Below are 13956 nucleotides of genomic sequence, written 5' to 3'. Positions count from 1 at the left end.
GCTGAGAGCAATCAGACTAGCGCTGAAAGCTTTCCTGCCATCTGTCAGGGGAGAACATTTCCTGATAATGACGGACAACAAAGTGACCATGCATTATCTAAACATAAGAGGAGGTGTAGGGTCACTACCTCTGTGCAGAGAGGCAATGCAGCTCTGGTATTGGGCAATTCAATCTCTTTAACGGCAGTTCATCTAGCCGGGGAGGAGAATATGACGGCAGATGCTCTGAGCAGGCAGAGGACGGTGTCTCACGAATGGGAACTGGCTCAGGAAGTCATTCAAGAGATCTTCGCCCTTTGGGGAACCCCTCAAGTGCACCTATTTGCGACCGGAATCAACCAGAAGTGCAAAAGGTGTTGCTCAAGGGAATTTCCCCCGAGAGGAGCCCTGGGGGACGCGTTCATGGTGGAGTGGAATTTCCCACTATTGTACGCGTTCCCTCCGATTCTCGTCATTCCTCAGGCCATCAGGAGACTGAGACACTTCGGGAGCCGCATGATCCTAATTGCCCCGGATTGGGCCAGCAGAACGTGGTACCTGGACCTTCTAGACATGTTCTCTGTCCCCCAGTTCGTCTTCCTCAGAGAGAGAACCTTCTCTCTCAAATGGAGGATCAGGTTCTCCATCCAGAGGTCAAAACGCTCAACCTTCACGCTTGGTATCTGAAAGGCTGAGATACAAGGATTGGAACCTTCCAGATGACGTCATGGAGGTGTAAGTGTTGCTGAAGGCCAGCAACAAAGTATCTATACCGTTGGATAAAGTTTTGCAACTGGTGCAGAGAAAAGAATGGCGATCCTTTTCTATGTTCTATTCCGGAAGTACTGTCCTTCCTCCTGGCCCTAGCACATAGAAGTCTAAATGTTGGAACCATTAAAGGTTATCTTGCGGTGCTTTCCATCTTCAAGCGCTCGTCGGAAGAATGCTCCTATTTCAAAATTCCTTTGGTAGTGCAATTTTTAAAAGGACTCACTAATGTGTTTCCTCCTTAGCCATTTCAAGTGCCAATTTGGGATCTCAATCTGGTACTAAAATGCTTAATGTGTGCTCCTTTTGAGCCTTTGCATACTTGTCCATTAAGATTACTGACATGGAAAACTGCTTTCCTAGTTGCTTTAACATCTGCAAGAAGAGTGAGCGAATTGCAGGCCCTGTCTTCTAGGCCACCATATACTGTGTTCCATAAGGACAGAGTTGTGTTGAGGGTTAAACCCTCATTTCTACCTAAAGTGGCATCTGATTTTCATTTAAGTCAGAAAATTGTTTTACCCACATTCTATCCTCCACCTCATCCTAGTAAGGAGGAGGAAAGATTACACAGGTTGGATCCAAAAAGAACTTGAAGCTTTTACATCTCTAGGCTTTCCAAGCTTAGAGTGGACAATCAACTGTTTATTGGCTACACAGGAAAGAAATTGGGTCAGTTGGTGACAAAGCAAACAATATCACGCTGGATTGTGCTTTGTATTTCAGAATGCTACAGATTAGCACAAAAAGACCCACCAGAAGGTCTAAGGGCTCATTCCACCAGAGGCATTTCCTCTTCAGCAGCCCTACAAAGAGGTGTTCCTATAAGGTCAATTTGTGAAGCAGCAACATGGTCTTCGCTGCATACGTTTTCAAAATTCTGTAGCCTGGATGCTTCCCAGTCTAAGGAGCTGAATTTTGGTAAAGCGGTACTATAATCAGCCATCTAAGGGTATCGAAAAATGTAACCCCTCCTCCAGAGAAATTGTCCATACTGCTTTGGGAGTCTATCTAGGATGAGGAATACGTTGGAGGACACAACCCACTCGAAGAACAAGTTACTTACCAACTGGTAACAGTCTTTCGATTGGATGTTCCTCCAACGTATTCCTCATCGCCCTCCCAATGTACCACTCTGTATATTTTTCCGGGTTATTGCCACTTCAACTCTCGCAAAGCTGACACCTGGGTACCTACACTGTCTATACAGCAGAGCAAGAGGGGAAAAACAGAACTGAGGCTAACGGGCACCGCGCGCGCTACTTATACACCCGATGACATCACCCTTGACGGAGGCCTTCGAGGGACCATCGACTCGACGACATCGACACACGGTACCCTCTGCCGAATTTAGTTTCCAAAGCAGCTAAAGCTGGATGGAATACATCTAAAATGAGGAATACGTTGGAGGAACATCCGATCAAAAGAACTTTACCAGTTGGTAAGTAACTTGTTCATCATTTTTACAAAACCTACAGGGAATGGGTCTATGTTAGTGGGCTTGGATATATATATAGATTACATACGGGTTAAACAGCTCATTGGGTTATACATCTCTGATGCCTCCACCTGGTACCACCCCTATATTGATAAAGGTTAAACACATCATCTTTACGTCAAAGGGTTGGTTGACATACTACTTGATGGGCGGTATGTCTCTAAGGATTTTGATAGGGTGACACATTGCTTACTAACCTTGGACACTTGGCAGGTCGTCAGGATATGAGCCAGACATAGAGTAGGGGGAGCAAGGCCCATGGAACATTCTTCCTTCAATTAAAAGTTACCATCCCTCATTATCAGGCCATCCCTTTGTACTTGGCATTGTGTGGCGCCTCATGTCTACGTGTGCATTTGGCGAGTATGGCAGGTGTCCTATCTGTGTTTGCTTCTAATGAATGGCCAGTGTTTTCCAATTATGGGACACATGCAATGGGACCGTGTTTGGAATAGATTTACCTTCTATTTAATGTGTTTTCAGCTAATGTTAATGTGTGTGTCATGTTCTCCTTTACCACTGGGAATCCTCAAGAGTTACTCTTCATGGAGTCTTTTGGCTGACTGTTTTGTAGCACCTGGCTAACAAAGGCTGGTTGTGCGCTTATAAAACTTTAATTAATCTGCTTCCATTTTGGGAATTGCTATCTTGTGCCTTCATTCAAACGTACCGATCCTTCCTAATTGCACGTTAACCTTGGCATTAGTTGTTAGACACTGTCTGAGATCTGCATGGATAAGTATTTCTGTGGATTCAGCCTTTTGAGTTTTCCCAAGGATTTAAGGCCTGTGCTCATTCAGAGACATGGTGCGGATTCCATTTTTACTAAAATGGCTGCCTAACTGCACTCCTGCTTCTATGTTAGTGAACTATATTCGCATGTCGTTCATGTTGCATTCAACTTCTACATTGGTCATGTTAATGCGCTTCATGTCTGGATGCTATGTTCATTATCTTCATGTCTAAATACATATATTACCTAATGTTCGTATGGAGTGCATATTTGCTTTGTCTAGTGCATGCTTTTCTACTTTTACAGTGGTAGTTTGAATGCTTTGTCATCTTCAGATCACATTGTTCCCTGCTGCACCTGCGGGGGATAAGGGCTGAACTTCTGTCTCAGTGAGTAACATCTCTCACCTTTGCAGTATTGATGCGGAGAAGGGGCAGAAACTATGGATAACGTATTCATCTGCCTCCTAACACTCCCGCCTCTGGTCGAGTCCTCAACAACACTCATTCTTCTGCTCTCCCCCAAATATGGCATGTTAGGTACCCATATTTTGCTCACCCCCCCTCTCAAGCTACCTCCATGTCTCACGTGTTCATTTGGACCCCCGGTCATATAGCAGCAATATACCCAGTGGTCTGTGTATTTGTGGGGGTCCTGGGGAAATTTGAATTTTCACCCCAAAGGTACAATATGGCTCTCCACTATTTGGGCACAGAGGAAGTCCTACATTTGTGTATACTCATTCACGTGAGTATCCCTGTTTATCACTATTTCCATTCCTACTGCCTTTTTGGCTGTCTTTTTACATTGGCCTATTGCTATTCTTAGGGCACAGAAAGCGAATAGTACCAGTATGTGTGCTAGTATTTTGAATGCGTTAGACAACCAGCTGGTTATCTGTGAAACTAAGTAGTTAAACCAGTCATCATCCAGCATGCCTTCCACCATCTTTGTGTGCAATTCTTTTAAGGTAGTTATCGCCTCTATGAGCGTACCATTTTCCTCATCATGGGTAGGAAGGTACATGCAGCCAAACAGTCCAATTTTTGCACACACGCCACCTTCCATGGCCGTAATAAGACCAAGGAGATACCTGTTTTGGAGAGTCCTGAGCCTGACTGCTCTTAGCTCTTCCCTTATGGCATTGAAGCCCTTCACACTTGCGTTTATAGTCTGTAGCAACTCCCATCGGGTTATTTGCAACCATTTGGCGTTCACGGATGCTTGCACAACCCGGTGGAAAGAAGGATACAAAGAACATTTCTATTCTACTAAACCATTTATGCTTGTTTCGTATGGCTTCATATGAATTTGCTACTTTTGTCAAGGAATAATTCTCCCTCTTTGTGCGTTTAAAGGTTAGGGACTTCTTATTTCTTATGTGTGCGTTCATTCGTGGGCATCACCAATCTGCACCTAACTCTGGGACACTACTGGGTACGCTGCACATATTACCACTATGGAGAAAATGCTGGCCCACTTTGGAGGGAGCTGCATAAAGGCTCTGGAACCACAAGCCCAGTAATGGTCCGGTAATACTGCTGTGCCTACCTTCCTTCCAGACACATCGAAAATGCATTTGCACCCTGTATTTTCCCCTATTTTTACTGTATTTCTTATGCAGAGAGAGGCATTTTTCAAGGGGATGTTGTGTAGTGGCCCTGCTTCATCTTCTACCTAAGTTCGCATTTTAGTGTATTCAGTACATTCTGTAATGCACGCCTTATTAACATTTTCCTACAACCACTCGCAATTGCTCTATAAGCACCTCTGCTTTACAGCTGATCAGTCCTTTGACCCAGCCTTCTGTGGTAAATACCTGTCCTTCTATTTGTAACTTGCCTCTCTCCCAACATCCTGGGATTTATCTTCCTCGTTTATCAGTGCACTTCAGAAATTGTTGGTTATGTTATTATTTCCGCTGTCCTTTGGCCTGACAATATGTAAGGTATTACCTTGTGTTGTGCGTCAACTTCGCTCATCAGGGCCACTTCTTTTATTAAATTATCTTCACATGGAGACTCTTCGTTTGTTACCCAGTGCATGCAGGTGCTTTTTCCGTGAAAATGTCCTATGGTCATGCATGCAGCGAGATGTGTCCGGCAGTTTGCTATGTCTGCGGGTACTTGTGTGGAAACACACAAAACAGCTCTCATCAGACGTCTCTCTCCCCAGTTGGCTCATGTGTCGATACCACAGATTATTCGAGACATGAGCAATATTAGCAAAATGTTGTCCCATAATGTGTCGATCATCAATTGCACTGCCTTTTGCCCTCCTCCCTGGAGTGCTATGTGTGGGATATGTCTCGGGGTTGTTTAATCTGGCATTGTACTGATGTTAACATAATGGAAAACATGAAAGGCTGGTCCGAACTGGCTGTGCATGCTGTAGTGTTGCAGTGCGAACCAGTAAATAAAGTACAGACACAAAAAGGGGAAAGAAGTTGCTCCTATAATGATTGATGGGGTATCTCCATTTTGCAGATACCTATGTGTATACAATATTCTAGGCGCTAAAGGAAAATGTCTCATCTCGTTCAATGGACCCTTCTTTTTGTCGGGGGAAATGTTTTTTTTGTTTCTTAGAAAGAGCAAGTGTTTACAAGAAGAACCTTGTTACGGGTGAGAGGAAGTTTATTTCTAGAACAGTATATGTCTTGATGTTAAGTAACAATGCAGTCATAATAACATTCTTCCGCAATGCCTTACCAGACACCTTACACTAAATTGCCAAAAATGAATTGGTGAGAATTGCTTAATCAAAAGTTTATTGTTGTGATATTTACATTTTATGCCACAAGGTGAGTACTGAATATAATATTACAACAGTATTAAATAGTGGGTACACTAAGTGGAAACAGGTAGAGTTGCTTGCGACCATACAGTCTATTGGCCTAATCCATAAGAAGTGATCTTATAAAGTGAATAACATGTGTAAGTCTTGTAGAGACATAGATGTTTGTCATGCGCCGGCCCTGGAAATGCTGGCAGAGCTGGATGTACACGTAGAACCGTATTCTACGGTCTAGTCTTCTTCCAAGATGGCCGCCACCTCTATAAGGGTGGCCGGTGCCATCTTTCCATTGCGTTTTATCCTTTTCTCTAGGAAAACACTTCAGAAATCTCTGCGTTAGAGTTTCTGCCTTTTTTGTCATTCTGTGTATCTAGCCCTTTCCCCTTTTACTCTGAGTTCTAATTCTTGCTCTTGCCTGCTTCTGCTGTACTATTTCTGCCTTGTTTTCCTGGGTCCGTGGTCTTAGACTTTGTTTTTACTTCCATTCCCTATCTTTCCCGCTACCGCTGCTTGCTCTGTACATGTCTTTGTCTACTTCTGTTCCGTCCCAGCATACTTCGGTATTGCCCCTTTTGTTTTGCGGAGGACGGCGTTCTGACCATCCCTTTCTTAACTTTCTCACTGCTCTTGCATTGTTCAGTCTGCCGTAATACTGCACACTGAAGGTATCACATCATCTCTCTCACTGCTCGGTTCGTCGGTTCTATCAATAGCTATATCACCCGCTCTCGCGGTACAACATCTTCCGTGTTGCAGTGCTCAGGACTATAACACGTTCTTTCCCCTTTTTCTTCTTGTTCCCATTTCTCTGTGATTCCTTTCAGTCTGTTCGGTTCCCTCCTGAGGCTCCATTGGTGTTTCCTATATTCCTGCAAGGAGACCTTACGCTCCATTCCTGCTTTCCTTAGGGAGCTTACCTTTAAAGGTTCCCACAGTGGTGTTCTGTTTCAGACTCTTTGCTGGACTCTTAAGAAGACGTCATTGCAATTCCATCTGTTGGACTCTGGGTGTATATACGTTGCCACTCCGCACTCTTCAGCGAAACTGCACTTCAAGTACTTTTGGAACAAGGATTTGTTTAATTGGATTGTCATCTATCAGAGTTTTTTCTGCCAAGGATGCTTTTTCCCTGCCTGTTGGGGGGCTTGCCCCTTGGGGTCCCTCTGGGCCTGGGTCTATTTCAGGCAAAGGTGGATTCCAAGGGGGCTCGCCCTTATATGCACCAAAAGGAGAAGAAGGTGAAGGAACCCCAGAAACCTCCGAAGAAGAAGGACTCTGAGGCTTAGAACCGCACCTTTGAAGAGACAAGTGAGGAGGACATACGGGAGGGATCTTTGCAGCGTGACAGTTTTAGCCTTATCTTCATAAAGCATTTGTGCTCAGCCGACATGTGTTTCGAGCAACCACTGTTCCTCAGGGCTGCATATGTCATAATCATTATTGCACTCAAGGTTCTGGTGTGACAAGATAATGTAAACGCACACTGAGCAAAGTACCTGAGTCAAGTGCTTTGCCCGTTGAGCCCGCTTTCTGCAACGTGTGCACACGGACTTGCTTTCCTGCTTCCAACGAGTTTCTGTGGACAATTTTTCCAAGTACAGAGCAACGCCCCCTCGTGGGCCGGACTTCCTCCTTTCACGTTCAAAAACATGTTTGCTCGTGCACCCGCGCGAGCGCACACTGAGCAAAGTACCTGAGTCAAGTACCGCTTTGCCCGCTTCGCCCGGCACAGCGGACGCAGTCGGTCCTCTATATTCAGGCTTGTGTCTCAGTACTCAGGAAAGATGCTTGTCATACTTTATATTTTATTCAGTTTGCGGTCCAGTTTGATTGTATTATGTTTAATCACTTGCATTCCTTGAAATCGGGCATGCCGGACAATGTAGCGATTTCCTCCAATATGGCGGCCTCAGTTTTGAATAACCTCTGTGCATTGCGTAGGTCTCATACCTTAATTCCACCACTGTTGAATTCTCAGTGCAGAATTCCAGGTTGTATGCTTTCGCAAAAGCATGATCGCGTCAATACAAGCACTTCTCTTGGGCAAATTTCATACATTGCTCCCAATGCGCCCGATAGCCCTTCATGTATGGCGCATGTTCACTGCCACGCTGCCGGACACCACCAATGGTCGGCAGCTCTCCAAGTAACCCCGATGCCACAATTACTATCCGATTCTACCTTGCTTGCAGTGGATGGCAATCGTTTTAAGATCAACACTGATTCGTCGGTTTGTATTCCACAGACGATTCATGAATGCCACACCCCCATTAATAATGATGCCATTTCACTCTATGCGGGTCAACACAACTCACCAATATCGATGTCCAGCACTCATGACGAAGTACCACCGCACGACCTGTCTTCGATAAGCAGTGTCTCGAGTGCTGCATCTCAGTATGCACATCCGACCCCGCGTGCCCACCCCCAACAGCCCCCATCCACACCAGAGACTATCAAACTACCTACTATGCTAGAGATTACTCTTGCTGCCCTAAACACCACAGTCATAAGTATGTTCAAATTATTTGAATGCTTAGACGAAAAAATCACTAATCAGTCCCAGCAGATTGATACCATGTATGATTGGATTATGTCCTCAAAGAGTTCTCTATCTGCCCCAGACTTAGCTTCTTATATGCCTTCATGCCTACCTAGCAACCAGGCCTGCATTTATCAGGCGGTCCCGTCCATTGCTGACATTATTCGCCCTATAGAGGTGGAGCCTTCCACTGTTGATCTACCGGCAGGCAAAACCTCGTGGGTGAGCAGATCTATCGGCCAAGAGGTCATGTCCCAAGAGGTTCCCGTCAAAGCGATAGATATTGTTCCTCCCGTCACTCTCCCTCCCATTGAATCAACTCCTCCCTGTTCTGACCCTTTACCAGTGTAACTCAAAGGTAAACGACAAAAAATAAGTTGTTACCCCGCCAAATGTTAATCAAGAAATCCAAAAACATGCTCGCTCCTAAGCTTCCCAAAAATACTGCCTCTTTTTTCAAAACTGTTCCCACAGCTCCTTCACATGCTCCAAATGGCATTAAAAAAAAACTTCCAACTCAAAATGTAATTATTGATGGAAATGTCCCTCTAGCGACAACTAGTAACCTTCATTATTCTCCTTTACACAACTTGGTTAAGGCATTAGAAATTCCATCGGTTTCTATAGGATCGAAGTCCACTTGTCCTATTATTTGCAAACCAACTCCCTCGACTGTGCCAACCCTCCCTGCTCCTCCGAGCACCTCCGAGACAGCCTCCTTCACAACTGTAAATATTGCTCTCATCAAATCTGCCATTGATGAGTATCTTTCTGCCAAAACTGCTTGCAATTCTCATCCTGTTGACACCACTATTGTTCATGCTCCCCCACCTTCCTCAAACAATCGGTTTAGGAAGGAGCCCTCAGACCCTTCGATGAATCCCTTTCAGGCTGCTGATTACATCCGTACTAATACTGCAGTCTCCAAAGTTTCATCCCATCCTGATTTAATGACATCACAGTTAAAATCCATAGTGGACGCTTTTCTTGAAACTCAATCAAGACCACATTCGATCTCTTCTGATCCTCTCCCAGTGTCTAATGGGCACGCACAAAGTGCCATGTCCTCTAATTTGCTCTTTCATTCATCTCAAGATCCTCATTTTATCAATCCCACCCTCCCGAGTTGGTCCTCGAGCCTGCCTGCCATAACAAAGCAGAGCTTTTGCTCGTCTACTCGACCTACTACACCTTTGATCATTCAAAATATGAACTTGGGAAAGGTGCCTAGTAAAACATTACCCCAGTCCACAAACACCCGGCCCCCGATTGGCCATTCGCTCATAATGAAATGTAGAGGAGGTAAATACTCCCTATATAAGCTCAATAGACAGTGCATCTTAAATATACTCACTGAGGTTGATACACTTGAACATGTCTCCTCGGCTGACATTGATCTAGTGGCGTTTATTGCTGGCACAGACGTCACTATTGTGCGTCTCTGGATACCTTCAGCAACAGTTGCAAAAATGACATGGAATGCCAAGTTTCTTCTGTTCGACATGGGATTTCTTATCTCTCAAAATCCTGATCGAACGCAGGCCCTGTTAGTTCTGACAAATGACTCTGCCAAATCCAATCCAACCTCATGTTTATATTCATCCACTAAAGGAGCATGTCATAATCTATAACCACAAGCTAATCAAGAGCCACGCTCTGTATTGTTAGGTTGTTGGAACACTAGAGGACACGCTCACCTCCAGCAGTCTATCGATGTGTTTTCACAATCATATGACATTCTAGTTTTTCAAGAAACTTGGCTTGTGTCCCCGCCTGTATGGGACAATTACTCGATCGCACTAATTCCTGCCGTAGGAGGAGATAAGGGTCGACCAATATTGGGACTCCTGGTAGCAGCGAGACAAACTTCTCAATTTCATATTGAACCTTGGTGCGCCTTTGACATTTTTATTCAATTGATCAAAGTGATTGGTTGTGGGGGCAATTTTGCCCTCTTCAACATTCATAGAAATCCAGCAAAACTTATTTTTAATATATTCCTTAGAGAGCTCTCCTACATGTTAGAGCTTGTTTCTTTATCGCCTGACTTCACAGCCATGCTCTTAGTTGGCGATCTCAACCTTGATTGCTTGAATCCCCGAACCTAAGCTGCTGTTCAGGAGGCCGAGACTTGGTCCACCTTCATGTCTGATTATAACTTCAACATGATCAATGGGTCTGTGACTGGAGACCTCCCAGCGTCCACTACTTGGCGACGAGAATCTAGTGTCAGTATAATTGATTACATCTATGCAGACTCAAACTTGTTTCAAACCATCACTTCGTTAGTCATAACTCCCCAGATGCACAGTGATCACAAGTTTCTTTCATTATGTTTTTCCAGATTGATTTCTTCCACATCTACTTACAGAAAATGGTTCTCTCAACCTCTGACCATTAATAAATCTGAAATCGTTTCACTTGGACACCAAGCAGGCTTTGTGCACTAGAACAGTCTCTTGCTCCTTTCCCTGCTGGTAAACCCAATATAGAAAATACTCCTATTTTACAACAGTTCATAATAATCTCATAATTACGAAACTGAAGCCTCTGACTCACCTACATTCTTTTGACACTGAATTACCCTCTAGAAGAATAAACTACAGAAAGGAACGCAAACTTTTGCTTTCCTCTTCATCTTGTCTACGGTTTGATGCAGCAAAAAAGGCACAAATCTGTTACACCAACTGGGTATGTGCACATAGAGCACACTTATTTCAAAAAGACAGTGAGCTTATGCTCAACACTTTGATTTCTAAAAATTCTGCGAGTATCTGGAAATTGCTAAAGCACACAAACTGTCGCCATCAATTGGACGCACAAGCAAATGACGTACAAGAAGCGCAATGGGTATTACACTTCTCAGAGTTATACGCCGATCCGGCATTCGATACATTTGCCTCCCATATGCAATCGACTTCTAAGTGGTCACTTAATTGTGATATAGATACCATCAGTCATTACATCAAAATGTCAAAAAACTCCAGAGCAGCTGGTCCTGATGGTATAAGCAACATAACGCTGAAGAATAATTCAAAGCACTGGGCACAAATCTTATTCCTCTTGTTCCAACATATATTAAATACGAGAAGCTTACCTTAATCCTGGCAGTCCTCCATTCTTGTACCTATCTTTAAGAAAGGGGACCGGTCTTTACCCAAGAATTACCGACCCATTGCGCTGCTTGACTCACCGGGCAAAATCTTCGCCAAATTCCTACTGCATGAATTTTCTGCATGGACTTTAAATCATCAACATCGTAATCCATACCAAACAGGTTTTGTGGCCGGCATGGGCACGGCGGTCAATCAGTTTCTGTTGAACGCCATTAAGTCACAATGCTAGGTACAAAAACAGCAGGTTTACTTTGCATTGTGGACCTGCATTCAGCCTTTGACTCTATTTCAAGAGTCAAGCTTATGACCAAACTCATTAATGACAAATGTCCGCCCACAATCTGTGATCTTATCTATCATTTTCACTCATGTACCTCAGTTAAAATCAGACTTAAATTGAATGGTTTACTTTCATGTCCTATTTCAACATCACGCGGCCTCAAACAAGGCTGTCTACTGGCTTCGGCCATTACTATTACATTCAAGATATCAAGAGGCCGATTCATGGAATTAATGTGTGCTGAAATTTCCGGCGAAAGCATGCGAATCGCATTGCCAGTGTGAAAATCGCAGCGAAACCCGCGCACAGCGATTCATGGAAGTCCGTGCGCGTGGAAATCCCAGGATGTGCGCCAAAATTCTGCGTAGCGCACGCTGGCGCACACCTCTCCAAACAGCGTGCGCTACGTGCACATCAAAATCACACATAGCGCGGCGCACACAACAAAAGTAGGAGGAACAGGGGGCGTGACACGCAGAATGGGGAACAACTCGTGAAAATGTGGGCGTCACGGGGGAAGTACAGGAGGCAAATGTGCGGAACGCCCACACGCACGTTCAAAACACGCATTCATGGAATGGAACGGGGCTAACGCGTGCGCCAAAAAAGACGCGCTAATCCGGAAACACGTACGCCAGCAGAAAGCAGGCGTACGTGGACCCGCGCAGCATAAAAGTGCGTGCAAACAACAAACAAGCTCAGACGCCAGGATGAATATACCGTTCCTAGCAGTAGTGGTCATGGAATACCGCAGGAGGAGGAGGAGGATAGTCCGGCCCAGAATTTTTACACCCAGAACCAGCCTTTTTGGGATGCCTGATGACCAGGTGTATGGGAGGTACAGGTTTCCACCTCACATAATACTCGACCTGGTCAGTGAGTGGGAGGATGACCTCACATCACCCACCCTGTGCTCCCAAGCACTCAGCCCCCTGCATAAGGTCCTCAATGTACTGCACTTCTTGGCCACTGGATCATTTCAGCAGACAACTGCTATAGTGGGGGTGGGGGGTGTCACAGGCCACGCAGTCACGCTGCCTGCACCAGGTCTTGGCCATCATGACTGCACGCCCATCAGTCCGCAGGCACATATACCTGCCCAGAACACCTGCAGAAAGGCAGGCTGCTGTCCAGGATTTCTACGGGGTGGCACAATTCCCCAAAGTCCTAGGTGCCATTGATTGCACCCATGTGGCTCTACGTCCCTCCAGGGCATTAGAGCACATCTATAGAAACCGCAAGCACTGGCATTCCATCAATGTCCAGGTAGTATGTGATGCCAAGGGAATCATCACCTCAGTATATGCCAACTATCCAGGGTCCACCCACGACTGTTTTATTTACAAAATGTCAACCCTAAACCGGGACCTAGAAGCTGGGCGGCATGGCGATACATGGCTGCTCGGTGAGTATAATTGCCACAGCACATGCATGCATGTCAGATACTGAGTAATGTCACAACCCCACTAATGATACCCATCACCACCTTCCCAAGGGGACAGTGCCTACCCTCTGAGCACCCACATGATGACGCCAATTCGGAACCCAACCAGGCCACCCGAGGTAAGATACAACACAGCCCACATTGCAACCCGGGGCATAGTGGAGCGCACATTCGGAGTGCTCAAGTCACGCTTTCGCTTCCCTTGACCGTTCTGGCGGGCAGGTGTTATACGCTCCCCCAGTAGTGTGCAGGATCATAGTGGCAGCATGTGTCCTGCACAACGTTGCAACACGCAGGGGCCTGCCCGTGGACCTGGTGGTGCCCCCACATCCCCAACCACATGCACGACCGCTGCGCATGGCAGGGGAAAGGGCATGGGGTAAAGCAGCCCATACGCAGCTGGTGGCTAATTACTTCACCTAAAATCACACCCCTGTGGAGTGCACACAGCCCAGGCACATAGCATCTGACAATCAATGATGATGACATAAGGGACAGTCAACTGTCACAACCATACCAGCCTGAGATTGGTCACCTGGAAGTGTTACATTGTGTGCATCCCTACCTACACAAACACCACCAATGCTGTGTCATCAAAAGACACACTTCTATGCTGCTAAATTCATTGCCCCCTTGCAAAATACAACATGACAACAGTGCCATGTCACCCAACCCCTCCACAGCACCGCCACCCAACACACCATGGCACGTCATGCTATGTGAGAGCAAACAAAGCAATCCCCAAAACATGACACAAGTGTCACAAAGTACAGTGTCCCTAATGGAAACTGGCCACACAC

General features: G+C 45.5%; 1 protein-coding gene across 2 annotated transcripts in view; it reads left to right on the top strand.

Annotated features, from left to right (window-relative positions):
- The window catches only part of LOC138582748 (stress-70 protein, mitochondrial), a 1916616-nt gene that overhangs the window by 160539 nt on the left and 1742121 nt on the right, over positions 1-13956 (top strand). The window lies entirely within an intron of this gene.

The sequence above is a fragment of the Ambystoma mexicanum genome, chromosome 3q (assembly GCF_040938575.1).
Source record: "Ambystoma mexicanum isolate Mex_15411 chromosome 3q, UKY_AmexF1_1, whole genome shotgun sequence".
Classification (NCBI taxonomy): Eukaryota; Metazoa; Chordata; class Amphibia; order Caudata; family Ambystomatidae; genus Ambystoma; species Ambystoma mexicanum.
This window is presented reverse-complemented; position numbering and strand designations above follow the sequence as displayed.